This window comes from Pseudophryne corroboree, chromosome 5 (assembly GCF_028390025.1).
Source record: "Pseudophryne corroboree isolate aPseCor3 chromosome 5, aPseCor3.hap2, whole genome shotgun sequence".
Lineage (NCBI taxonomy): Eukaryota > Metazoa > Chordata > Amphibia > Anura > Myobatrachidae > Pseudophryne > Pseudophryne corroboree.
Window position 1 is genome coordinate 605,845,332 of NC_086448.1, and position 13,675 is coordinate 605,859,006.

Genomic DNA, 13,675 nt, shown 5'->3' on the forward strand with positions numbered 1-13,675 from the left:
AAATGGTGAAACTAGTTTTGAAACCATCAAGAGTGTCAATCCATCAGTGGAAATATGGTGGCGGCCTACGAGGCCATACAGTTTGGCAGGTTCCATGCCAGGGTATTCCAGTGGGACCTGTTGGAAGAGTGGATCTGAGTGATACTCCTAGTGTCCCTGGGACCTGGGACTAGGAGTATCACTCAGATCCTGTTAACCCCAACTGACCCAGGGACCTGGGCAGGGACCGGTATCTTTTTGATTTATCCGACTCTCACACCTATTGTATCAATAACAATACATGTAATACTCTGTATAATTATTATTACCTAACTGCACAGGGCATTCTAAATTGATATCCCTATGAAATCAACAGGTTTCAGGGATACTGATATATCCTTTTGGCTGTATCCCGTTATTTTAGCGGCTGTCCATCCGAATATAAACAGCCCTGCATTGTTATTCATTTGTTTGTGAGAATAGTGGTGCAATTGTGCACCCATCACTGTCTGCGTGCTTCTGCAATAGATTTGTAATAAAGGTGAATGTCAGAATACTGAACATTTACACACGCCCCATGGATTAGTTTCCTGGAGGGGATATCTAAATATAAAATCTAACCCCATTGCTTGTGTAAAAACAGGGTTCAGGGACACCACTATTTTCTAGACATAACCTTCTCAGTGGCTGTTCATTACAATGTTAACAGCCCTGCCATGTGATTCAATTGGTTTTGTGCCTGCACATAGGAACATTTGGTACAAGTGAGCACCTACCCTTGTCTGTATACCTCAGCAAGTGATTTGTATTGAAGGTAGCCTGTCAGAATATTGAATTTTCTACACACTCCATGGAATATACATATTTTTTTCAGTCTAACACAGTATTCTGAACTGTTAGAGTGTGCTTCTAATATAAAATCTGATGACAGTGCCTGCATAAAGACTTGGGCATATATCTGTTTCAGTTCTACCTTTGATCCTGTGTAATCTATTATTTTCTTATATCTGCAGACTCTCATCTATGATCCACAGGTTAATCCTGTGCCTAACGTAGACAGCAGATCTGCCACTTGCTTCTTCTTCTCTTTAAATCTTTACTAGGTGCACTCTCATTGGTGAGTCGACCAATTCGTGTCTAATATTACTACCATACCCCACCGACAGAGCCCGATCTCGTCCGATCTTGGAAGCAAAACGGTGGTGGGCTGGGTCAGTATCTGTGAGGGGGACCCCCAGAGAATACCTGGTGTTGTAATTTGTGACTCATCTCGACCGTAAACCAACAGCAGGATCACCACATTTTTTCTTTATCCTTTTTTTCCATTTGGTCTTTCTCCCCCCTTCCCTTCCCCTTTTCTTATCCCTCTCCTCCCCTTCCTCCACCTTCCCCCGCAATCCCATCTTTGTTTTCCGTGGCTAGTTTTTCTCCATATCCAGGATAAATCCTTAAAGCCCGTTATATACAATCACAAAGCACTACACACAGACACCTCCCCATGCATATGTAATTTATTAAGATTCATATGTGTGATAATATCGGTCCGATCAATTATGACCCATTGAGGTCCTATTAAAACAAGCTTTGCTTGTGCTGGTTGGAGAGGATTTGGGTGTAGAACCCTAGTGTCTACACCTCCCTATAAGTCTATAAGGATAGACTAACCAGAACATTTCCAATTTTAACAAAAAAATATTTTCTCATTGTATAACCCTATACCTACATTGGTGTTTTTCTGTTTCATTAATTAACTGTGGTGGAATATGAGAGTGTGGATTTATCTTAAAATGATTATTAAATAAAAGTTAAGCTTTAATAATTAGCCATATAACTACATAAATACAAGAGTGCACCCACACAAGAGTCTTCTGCAAGCCTTTTTTCTCACAAGAGCCCTTACCTGATCTTTCATGAAGATAGGGCAGAGTTCAGAATCAGAATCAGAATCAGCTTTATTGGCCAGGTATACTTGCGTATACTAGGAATTTGTCTTCGGTTTGCTATACAACAGCCAAGTAGGTAACAGATAAGCAGGTGGGGGGGGCAAGTAAAGTCACACAGATAGGTATACCGTAGGGACACAAGATAGTTACATGTACGTCTAGTCAGTCAATGTTCAGGAGTTCAGCAGGCGGACAACTTGGGGAAAGAAACTTTAGATGCTTCTGGTGGACCTGGCGGGGATGACCCTGTAACGCCTGCCTGAAGGAAGCAAGCTAAACATGCTGTGGCCGGGGTGTAGCTGGTCTTTTACTATCTTCATTGCCCGCTTTTTAGCTCTGGACAGGTACAGGTCCTGGACTGAGGGAAGGTCGGCCCCGATGATCTTCTCTGCGGTTATGACCACCTTTTGGAGCCTGCATCTGTCCCTCGCGCTGGCGGAGTTGTACCATACGAGTATCGAGGAGCACAGTACCAACTCCACAATCGCGGAGCAGAAGAGGAGCAGAAGCTTCTGTGGGATGTTGAACGTCCTTAGTTGCCTGAGGAAGAACAACCTCTGCTGTGCTTTCCCAACAGTGGCGTTAGCGTTGGACCCCCGTTTAAGGTCCCGGTAGATTGTGGTCCCTAGAAACTTGAAGGAGTCCACTAGCGATACCACACTGTCAGCAATCGTCAGTGGAGGTGCACTAGATGACTTCTTCCTGAAGTCCACTATCATCTCGACAGTTTTGAGGGCGTTGAGCTCAAGGTTGTTGTGGATGCACCACTGGGCCAACCGGTCTACTTCCCGTCTATAGGCCGATTCATCCCCGTCCTTGATGAGGCCGATGACGGTGGTGTCATCGGCGAATTTGATGATCTTTACTGATTGCGCCTCTGAGGTACAGTCATTTGTGTACAGGGAGAAGAGCAGGGGTGAGAGGACACAGCCTTGAGGGGCCCCTGTACTAATGGACCGCGCTTGAGAGGTGAATTCCCCTGCTTTCACCACCTGTGTCCTATCTGTCAGGAAGTCTACTATCCAGGAACAGGTAGCTTCTGGGACCCCTAGGCGAAGTAATTTGGGGTGGAGGATGGTGGGGACGATTGTATTGAAGGCCGAGCAGAAATCGACAAACAGGACCCTCGCGTAGGTACCGGGAATGTCTAGGTGCTGTAGAATGTAGTGCAGGCCCAGGTTGACTGCATCCTCAACACACCGATTCGATCGATAGGCGAACTGCAGGGGGTCCAGTTGGGGGCCAGTCACAGTTTTCAGGTGATTCAAAACCAGACGCTCGAACGTTTTCATGACCACAGACGTCAGTGCTATCGGCCTGTAGTCGTTCAGGTTCGTGATAGAGGGTTTCTTGGGGACCGGGACGATAGTAGACCTTTTGAGGCAGGAAGTGACTTTCTGTAGCTCCAGCGATTTGTTGAAGATCTCGGTGAATATGGGGGCGAGCTGACCCGCACATGCTCTTAGGGCAGATGGTGACACTCCGTCAGGACCCGGAGCTTTTCTGGGTTTGGCCCTTTTGAACAATGCCTCCACCTCTTCTTGGGCAACTTGCAGTGCCTGGGGTTGGCCGTCGGTGTTCGGAGCATCGTAGAGGTGATTGTTTGGGTTGCAGGGGACTTCTTTTGCGAACCTGCAATAAAAGTGGTTCAGTTCATCTGCTAGGTCTTGGTGCATGGTGGTGGACTTCGATGTTTTCCTATAGTTGGTTATGGATTGCATTCCTTTGCATACAGATACGGGGTCATTGGTGGAGAGATCGTTTGTCAGCTTGTCCGAAAACCGCTTTTTTGCTAGCCTGATTCCTTTAGTCAGAGAGTTCCTAGTACGGTTGTATAGTGCTCTGTCACCGCTGCTATAGGCCTCCTCTTTGGCTCGACGAAGTTGCCTGAGCAAATGTGGTAAGTCTTGGTAGGTACACACATGTCCTCACAGTAGCTGATGTAGGATGTGACAGTGTCTGTCAGGTCATTCAGGTCGGTTGCCGAGGCTTCAAAGACCCCCCATTCCGTGCAGTCAAAGCAGGCCTGGAGCTTCATCTTGGCCTCATTGGTCCATTTCTTAACAGTCTTGACGACAGGCTTAACCGCTCTCAGCTTCTGTGTATAGGTAGGGAGTAGATGGACGAGGCAGTGGTCAGATAGGCCGAGTGCAGCACGCGGGATAGACCGGAAGGCAGACTTGAGGGTAGTGTAGCAGTGATCAAGGGTGCGCCCTTCTCTAGTGGGACACGTGACTTGTTGTTTGTACTTAGGTAGCTCCTTGCTCAGGTTAGTTCTGTTGAAGTCGCCCAGTACTATAAGCAGAGAGTCTGGGAGTTTTTGTTCTATGTCGGATATGCATACAGCCAGGTGGTGCAGGGCTTTGTTCGCGCAGACGAGGGTGGGGGATGTACATTCCCACAAGGACAATTGAGGCAAATTCCCAGGGGAATAGAAGGGGTTGCAGTTGATACTCAGCATCTCCAGATGAGGGCTACATGATTTGCCTATGATCGTGACATTGGTGCACCATCCGTCGTTGATGTACAAGCAGATGCCACCACCCTTCGTTTTTCCTGAGAGAACCTTGGAGCGATCGGCTCTGAAGAGACTGAAGCCCGGCAGAGACATCGGGTTGTCTGCAATATGGTCGTCCAGCCACGTCTCCGTAAAGCAGAGGACGGACGACCCTGTAATGCCTGACCCTGCGCTGTCCAGAAGGAGGGACAATTCATCGAACTTGTTTGCCAGTGAGTGCACATTCGAAAGCAGGATCGCAGGAAGTGCAGACCGGTGCCCTCGCCGCTGCCACCTCACTAGGGCACCTGTGCGACAGCCTCTCCTCTGAGCCCAGGTCTTTTTACTAGGGCCGACATGAGGGCCTCCGTCATTCTCTTTCCAGGGCCGGCGATCCACCCGCCAGTCGCCACCTGGGCTGCGGGGGGCGCGGCCGCTTGGTCATCCACTTCGGTGTCCACGACATCTGCAACCTTGCCACACAGGGCAGCAAGGGCAGCGAGGGCTGCAAGGGCCGCTGATCTGCCCACCGATGGGCCCGAACGTGTGGTAAGCCCCTCGGAGCGCTCCAACTTAGAAGGGCTTCCCTGCTGTATTTGGTCACCAGTGGGGTAGACAAGGGCAGGGGAAAACAAGGGGAAACAGGTATTTTGGCTGAGCTGCGTAGCTCCGAGGCAGCCATCTGCGGCGCCATCTTAGATTGTAATCGCTATAATCGTTGTTGCTGTAACCTATTGCTGCTCCTTAATAAAACGGGTATATTTGAAACAAGTGATACTGTAAATAAAATAACTGCTTTTTCTGTGGCTGATTTAGTCAAAAGCAGGCTCTTGGAAAGGTGTTAGAATCCAATTCCTGTTGTGTAGGTGTGAAAGATATCAGTGTGAGAGGCCTTTGAAGTAGATTTCTTGTGGGGGTAGTGATAACATGTGTCCTGTGGAATGGCTCTTGCAGATTGAAGTGAGCAGTGACCCTTCAGTGATTCAGAGCCTGAATATACTGTATATTAGTTGATTAATGCAAGAAGTCAGTTATTTTTTGCTCAGAGAATAGAGGTGAATGATGTCTAAGTGAGGGGCTGGATGGAGCCAAATGTAGGTTGTATTCCACAGTACCTTGTCTGGGATGTTCAATGCAGAGCACAGGAGATTCCAAACTGAAGGACTTCTCAGTGGAGAGTTGCAGAGGTTTCAATCTAGTGTGTATCTCAGCGCAGGAATGCAATCCGTTGGTTTTGATGGGATGTCCGCGTAGAGTAGTAGAAGTTAAAGGTAAGTCCTTGGATATTTATGATGATTTATAGGTCAGCTGTGGTGAATTTCAGCTCTTTTATGGAGATGATCAGGAGCATGCAAAAGGTGAGGCAGCCATCTTGGTGGTCTATCTATTTCCGCATCCGCAGTTGAGAACTCACCAACATTTTCTTCCAAAGGTGGTTTCTTCTTTCCACATAAACCAACCTATTGTGGTGCCAGTAGTTACTGACACGTTCACTAAGTCAAAGTCTCTGGATGTGGTTGGAGCTTTGAAGATTTTGTCGCCCGAGCGGCTCAGATTAGGAAAACAGTGGCTCTGTTTGTCCGGTATGCTTCCAACAAGGTTGGGTGTCCTGCTTCCAAGCAGACCATTGCACGCTGGATCTGTGGTGAGATTCAGCATGCTCCTTCCACGGCTGGATTGCCGTTACCGAAATCGGTGAAGGCCCGTTCTACTAGAGAGGTGGGCTCGTCCTGGGCGGCTGCCCGGGGGATCTCGGCATTACAACTTTGCCGAGCAGATGTTTGGTTGGGTTCAAACACTATTGCAATGTTTTACAAGTTGATACCCTGACCGATGAGGACCTCATGTTTGGTCAATCGGTGCTGCAGAGTCATCCGCACTCTCCCGCCCGTTCTAGAGCTTTGGTATAACCCCATGGTTCTTGAAGTGACCCCAGCATCCTCTAGGACGTATGAGAAAATAGGATTTTAATACCTACCGGTAAATCCTTTTCTCTTAGTCCGTAGAGGATGCTGGGCGCCCGTCCCAGTGCATACTGTATCTGCAGTTATTGGTTGTGGTTGCACACAGGTTGTGTTACGGGTTTTGTCAGCATATTGCTGCAAATTTCTTCATGCCGTTGGCTTGTGTTCTGTTGAATGTCACGTTCTGCGGCATGCTTGCGGTGTGAGCTGGTAAGATGCTCACCGTGGTTTAACAATAAATCCTTTCCTCGAAATGTCCCTCTCCCTGGGCACAGTTCTTATAACTGGAGTCTGGAGGAGGGGCATAGAGGGAGGAGCCAGGTCACACCCTTTGAAAGTCTTAAAGTGCCCATGTCTCCTGCGGATCCTGTCTATACCCCATGGTTCTTGAAGTGACCCCAGCATCCTCTACGGACTAAGAGAAAAGGATTTACCGGTAGGTATTAAAATCCTATTTTTGGAAATACTGTAACTTTCTCAAACAGGGGAGGGAGATTTCCAGTGGTGAGCAATAGTAGCTCTGGCAGATTTGGGAACAATACTAGGACTAGCACGTTCTGAATGTTGGAAGGGATAGAGATCCCTAAATATAACAAGGAGGAATCCTTCCAAGTAAACAGGAAACGTTTCTTCAAGGACTGTAAAACCAGAGGAGGGATATTAATAGGAAGGGCATCAGATTTGGTGGTGTTCAATTTGTAGTGCGAAGCAGCACTATACTTATGTAGTATAGTATGGAGGGGGAACAGCTAGTTCTCTGGTTCGGTTACAAACAATAAAACATCATCTGAAAAGAGACACAATTTATGAGAAGTATTACAAACTGAGAGACCAGGGAACTCTGAGGATAGCCGAATCATTTGGGCAAGAGGGCTCAATGAATAACACAAATACTAATGGGGAAAGGGGGCACCCCTGCCTAGTCCCATTAAAAATTGGGAAAGAAGAGGAAAGAAAACCATTACTAAAAATGCTAGCTGAGGTGCCAGTAAAAAGAGAGAGAAGAAAGTCCCTCTGGAGTCCGAACTTAACTAATACCCGGCGCATATATCCTCAATGAAGAAGATCAAATGCATTTTCAGTGTCGAGGGAGAGCAGAAGAAATTGTGACACTATGCAATGCCCATTCAACCAGATCTAAAATGCTACAGGTATTGTCGGGAACCTGGCGACCAAGAACAAAACCCACCCGGTCCGGATGTATCAGCTGTAAGAGTAAAGGGTTCAGGCGATAAGCTATCAATTTAGCGTACATTTTTAGGTCTGTATTAAAAGGAGCTATGGGTCGGTAATTCTTACAGTCAGATGGGTCCTTACCAGGCTTTGGTATAGTCACTATTTGGGCCTCAACCATTTCCTCTGGGGAAAGAACCAGTGCTAGAAGCCTGAGTACAAAGCTGTAAAAGAAGTGGGGAAAGGACCTCGCTGAATACTGAGTAAAAAGAATTGATAAAGCCACCAGGGCCAGGAGCCTCCCCTTTTGGCAGCTGTTGAACTACAAGCTGTATCTCTGCTAAAGGCCATGGAACATTCAAAGAAGCCAGGCTATCCTCATCTAGGGAAGTGAGAGAGAGGCTATCCAGGAATAAAGCAATAGTATCAGCAGAGGGTTGGGGGGGTAGAAGGATCCTCATACAAATTATACAGTTTAGAATAAAATTCTGAAAACAGATTGGCAAAATCAAGGTGATTGAAACAGTGTTTACCTGAGGGTGTAATGAGACCTTTAATGTGATTACGGGCCTGTTGACCATGAAGCTTATGTGCTAGTAGGCAGAAAGCTTTATTTCCAGCCATGTAAAATTTATGGCAAAGACGAGTGAGGGCAGAATACATGCGAAGTTCAAAGAGCTTCTGAAGCTGGTGTCTCACCTCCTGCAATTGCTTACACAAAGCTCTAGTGGGATGGGCCTGATTCTGAGACTCCAAAGACCAAAGGGTCAATTCTAAATCAAATTGTGTTTTTTGAGAGCAAGCTTTGAGCTTGGCACCTTTCTGGATAGAAGTGCAGCATAGTACTGCCTTCAGAGCACACCAATAAGTAAAAATGGAAGTATCATCAGGAGAGTTAGTCTGCATATATGATGTAACAGAGTCTGTAAAAAATTAGAAATTAGTCTCCTGGTGGGCCACAATATCAGCTTTGTGCTGGTGGAATGTGGAAAGGGCCAATCGCCGCTTATATGGATAATTAAGCCCTTTAACATTAAGAGAGAGGACCTTGACCATTGGGCAATGTGAAGGAGTGAGGAAATGAAGAACCCCTAGGTACACCTCTGTCATCCAAAATGTAGGGAAAGGGGGAAAAAAGGGAGAAAAAACACAGGGAATAATTAAAGAAACCAAAAGGCCCAGTATATCAGGCCACAGTAGATGCCATAGGGAACAGATACAATAACATAGGCAACTTGTGGGGCTGGACTGTCATGCTCCCCACCCATGAGACCTAACATGGAGTAAAACAAATGAAAGCAGCATAATATAAAAGAGCATACACATACTATAACATCTCTAAATCACAACCTGATCTAAAGGAAATAAGAGTCAGAGCAATGGAGAACCACCTGGAGAATGATCACAGTGGAAAAGAAAGCATATAGGGGAAAAACAACATAAACCACATTAGTCCAGATATAACAACGGGCTAAATACAGCAAACCTAGAAAGTCCACAGACAAGTAATACTTGCGGATGAGGTGGCAGGACCCAACGCCTCAGAGTGGATCAACCAGCGACATTCAAAGTCGGTGATCCGGCAAAGTTGGCAATAACTAGAGCCGGCCATAGGCATTGGCAAACTAGGCAATTGCCTAGGGCATTTGATATGCCTAGGGGCATCAGCAGCTTCTGCTGATTAAAATGATATGTGGCATGCCTATATTCTGTGTGTAGCATTTCATATGCAGATACAGCCACAGTCTCACACAGTATATAGGCATGCTGCATATCATTTTAATCAGCAGAAGCTGCTTGTGCATCCTAGCCACATACCAATGCAAATAAGATGCATTTTCATAAAAAAAAGGTGCCCAACGTTAGCATTGAGGCAAGATTTATGAGGACACATCTGCTTCCAAGCAGAGGCAGAGGTCACAGTGTTAGTGGCAGTATGAGTGATGTGTGCATGTGAGTGGGTTGGTTGTGCAGTAGTGTTCGGAATATGTGTAAGGAGCATTATGTGTGTCGTGTAAAAATGCATTAATAATGTGCAACATATGTGTATGGGGCACTGTGTCATTATGTGTATAAGGGCATTAATAATGCGCGGCATATGTGTAACAGGGTACAACTGTATGTGTGTCATTCTGTGTAAAGGGGCACTAATAATGGGCAGCAAATGTGTAGGGGGCACTATGCATGTCATTATGTGTATAAGGGCATTAATAATGTGCGGCATATGTGTAAGGGACATTATGTGTAAAAGAGCATTAATAAAGGTTGTCATAATGTGTAAGGCGCATTATGTTTATAAGGACATTAATAATGTATCTCATATGTGTAAGAGGTATTACTGTGTGGAATTTATGTGTATAAATGCATTACTAATGTGTGGCATTATGTGTATAAGGTGCTCTACTATGAGGCGTTGCATATAGAAAGGGCACTACTGTGTCGTCTAATGTGAATAAAGAGTGATAGGGTGTGGTGTAATGTGAATAAGGAGCAATTCAGTGTGATGTAATGTGAATAAGGGGCTCTACTGTGAGGAGTAATGTTTATAAGGTAAAGTGATACTACTGTGGGATGTAATATAAATTATGGACACTATTGCATGATAAAATGTGAATAAAGTTGTAGTACTGTGTGGTGTAATTGGAATTGGGGTTACTATTGTGTGGCCATGCCCCTTTCCAGCAAAAACACACTCCTTTTTGAGCTGTGTGCCAAATGTGCGAACTGTTCCTATTTAAAATATAGGGGGTACAAACCCCAAAATAAGGACTGCTATGGGTGAGGGGTGATGGTGCTGGGAAAGGGGTGCAAGGTCAGAGGCGGAACCAGCGATGGTGCTAGGGGGCACCAGACAAAATCTTGCCTAGGGCATCATATTGGACAAATAGAAATTTTTGTCTTATCGGCGCAGAAATATCAATAAAATCTTACATAAAGACAGGATGGACTGAGTGAGGCAAAATTATAATATGGAGATTTCCGTGTTCCTAAAAGTCCCGTGATTCATATGTCCTTTGGTTCTGTGAATCAATTTCCTTAACTCAAACAGAGAGAAAAAGAGATCATGGTGCAGATCCACTTAGGGGGGGGGACGACAAAGGATTTATTTTACACAGGAAACTCACAATTTTAACAGATAAAACAAGCATGTAGCCACTGTAAGTGGAAAAAACAGGGTGCTGTCGTCACTGGTGGTCAAAGTTACCCTCCTCGGATGGTCTCACGGCTGCACTGCAGGTTCTGGATACCATGTAACGTGCAAGAGGTAGCTTAGACGTCCCAGATCAGGTCACCCTCCGTTTCAATTCACCAACTGCTCAACGCGTTTCGGACTGCTGTGGTCCTTCGTCAGGAGCATAATGGTGAATGGGAAGCACAGACATTTATACCATAACATAATTAGCTAAACAGAATCCACATGGGGCGACTCTTTCCCGCCCAAGATCGTCAGCAAGAAACTCCGTCACCGGAAGTTCCGCTGACCGGAACCGGAAGTCACTATGCGTTCCACCGTCGCCCAAAATCGTCAGCAGGAAACTACGTCACCGGAAGTTCCGCTGACCGGAAAAGGAAGTCACTATGCGTTCCACCGTCAAAATCCGGAAATTGACAGTGCGTTCCACCTACGATTTCCGGAAATCCCATACGTAATCCCATCCCATACAGTCCCAAATACACAGTTCCAAGTTTAAAAAGGATCCTCTTTAGTCCAAATAAGTCCATGAATATGACATGTAATTAAAAACAAAAATAGGTATATTAAAATTACATATATTCAAATATACCATAAGATATGGGAGACATATTTGTAAACAATACAAGGGATATATAATAAAAATATTCAAAATATTAATGGAGCAAAAATTAAAAACTATGAAAACCATTTTAATTCAAAATCCCCATTTAGACCTTCTGGGGTTAGGGTTTTAAGTTTAAAAATCCACTTCCTTTCAGATTTAGCTAATTTGCCCTCAATATCTTTATTTCTCCAAGATGAAGTGACCCCTTCTATACCCCAAAAGGCTTTAATGGCGGCTGGGTTACATTTATGAACTTTCTTAAAATGTGAAGATACAGTGTGGCTATCTAGACCTTTTCTGATGTTATAAGTGTGTTCCGCGAATCTTGTTTTTAAGTTTCTGCTGGTCTTCCCTATGTAAACTAGACCACATAGGCACTCAAGTCCGTAAACCAAATTTTTCGAATTGCAGGTAAGAAATTCTTTTATCAGGTAGGTATTATCTTTAACACAGAACTCTTTTATTTTCCTTGGTCCTTTCACCAGTTTACATATAGTACATAAACCACATCTGTGGAATCCAACAGTTCTAATACTCGTTCTTTTCACCTCCTCAATTGCACTATTCACAAGTTTGTCTTTTAGCGATCGTGCAAGTCTATATATAAAACTTAGTTTTACTGGAATTTTAGAACTAATAATTGGATCCTGTTTCAAAAGTTTCCAATTTTTTCTGAATATTGATTCAATTTCTTTATGATGGGAATTATATCCACTAATGAACGCCCAATTGATACTGTCATTGTTCTTTTCTTTTGATTTCCTATTTAAAAGGCTCTGTCTGTCAATATTCAAGGCTTTCATTTTAGCTTTTTCTATAGAGTCCTTGTTATAACCTTTTTCTATAAACAAATCACCCATTTCTTCCATCTGTAATTCACAGACAGCAGTTTCTGTATAGTTGCGTCTAACCCTCAAGAACTGCCCGTAGGGTATACCGTCGAGCCAGTTCTTATGGTGAAGACTGCATTTATCTATATAGCTATTCGAATCAGTGGTTTTCTTATACGTTTTAGTTTGTAAAGTGCCTTGTTTTGTATAAATGCACAAATCTAAAAAAGATATTTATTTTCTGCTCCAATTAAAAGAGATTTTAATATTAAAATCATTGGAATTAAGAACTTCAAAGAACTGTATAAGGTCATTTTGGGTACCTTTCCACACAAACAGTATATCATCTATATACCTTTGCCATGACACCAGATCCACGGCCAGAGTGCCATCATGCCAAACCATCGTATCCTCCCAATACGCCATAAAAAGGTTTGCATAACTGGGCGCGAATCTGGTGCCCATGGCAGTGCCAACCATCTGCAGGTAATAACAACCATTGTAGTAAAAATAATTGTTGGTTAAAATGAATTTAATACCCTTAATTATAAAATTCTTTAGATCTATTGATAAAGTGCTTTTTTCCAGAAAGTACTGGATTGCCTTAATACCCAAATCGATGTTTATAATGGTATATAAGGTGGACACATCACCACTGACCATTATATAATCCTCATTCCATTCAAGATTATTCAAAAAACATAAAACTTCTCCAGTGTCTTTGAGGTAAGCTTTTGTTTCTTTAACTAGTGGTTGCAAATAGGCATCAATAACCGCCGATAGATTGGATGTGATGCTATTCACACCCGATACAATCGGTCTTCCTGGAGGGCGGAGGGGGTCCTTATGGACTTTGGGCAGAACATAAATGGTGGGTACTGATGGATGTACAATATTAATAAAATCAGACTCTGATTGACTCAGAGCACCAATAGATACCGCCTCTTTCATAAGATCTAACAGATCTTTTTGAATTTTCAAAGTGGGGTCATTCTTCAATTTCTTATAAGTACCTCCACTAGAGAGTTGTTTATCAATTTCTGCCATATAATCTACTTTTTCCATAAGGACCACCCCTCCACCCTTATCTGCCGGTTTGATAATAAGTTCTTTATCATCTCTCAAGGATTTCAATGCAGAACGTTCCTTATTTGTGAGATTACATCTTTTATGGGCGACGGTGGAACGCATAGTGACTTCCGGTTCCGGTCAGCGGAACTTCCGGTGACGGAGTTTCCTGCTGACGATCTTGGGCGGGAAAGAGTCGCCCCATGTGGATTCTGTTTAGCTAATTATGTTATGGTATAAATGTCTGTGCTTCCCATTCACCATTATGCTCCTGACGAAGGACCACAGCAGTCCGAAACGCGTTGAGCAGTTGGTGAATTGAAACGGAGGGTGACCTGATCTGGGACGTCTAAGCTACCTCTTGCACGTTACATGGTATCCGGAACCTGCAGTGCAGCCTTGAGACCATCCGAGGAGGGTA

At 44.3% G+C, this 13,675-nt stretch overlaps 1 pseudogene; it reads left to right on the forward strand.

The window, feature by feature from the left end:
- The first annotated feature begins 1,120 nt into the window (after positions 1–1,120).
- On the forward strand, positions 1,121–1,239 carry LOC134930590 (5S ribosomal RNA; annotated as a pseudogene).
- The last annotated feature ends 12,436 nt before the right edge of the window (positions 1,240–13,675 follow it).